The sequence below is a fragment of the Triticum dicoccoides genome, chromosome 7A (assembly GCF_002162155.2).
Source record: "Triticum dicoccoides isolate Atlit2015 ecotype Zavitan chromosome 7A, WEW_v2.0, whole genome shotgun sequence".
Lineage (NCBI taxonomy): Eukaryota > Viridiplantae > Streptophyta > Magnoliopsida > Poales > Poaceae > Triticum > Triticum dicoccoides.
In genome coordinates, this window is record NC_041392.1 from 722830155 (window position 1) to 722830664 (window position 510).

Below are 510 nucleotides of genomic sequence, written 5' to 3' on the forward strand. Positions count from 1 at the left end.
TGGACAATGCAACTCTGATTTTGACCAAGAGTTACGAGGAGAATTATGCAAGGTTCACATCGTGGAAGATCATGAACATGCCACCTGCCGCCTATCATAGTTTTCACACAGGCCCTGCCACCGCAAATCAAACTTCACAGTAACAAACAACCCAAGATGAACCCACAGACACGTTGGAGAAGAGCCATCTACTGCAAGCATGTAGCAATCCTAACATCGCTCACCCCACTCTCATTGCCACTGAGGCGCCAATGCCATGGCCCCTGCCTTCCGCCATCCACATGCACACTGGTCCCTTCCAGCTAGTGGACACTCCAAGAAGGACGCCCCCAATCGGGGGCATGACGTAGAAACGCTACCATCATTCGATCCCGAAGGAGATCCGAGGTTTCCTCCGGAGTGACTTGGTAGAATGCACCACGCATAAAAGACATTTGCAAGAGAAAAGCAGTACCCACAAGCGTTGATGTCACCTGCCTTCGCAAGAAGCCCATAGCGGGGCTTTCAGTC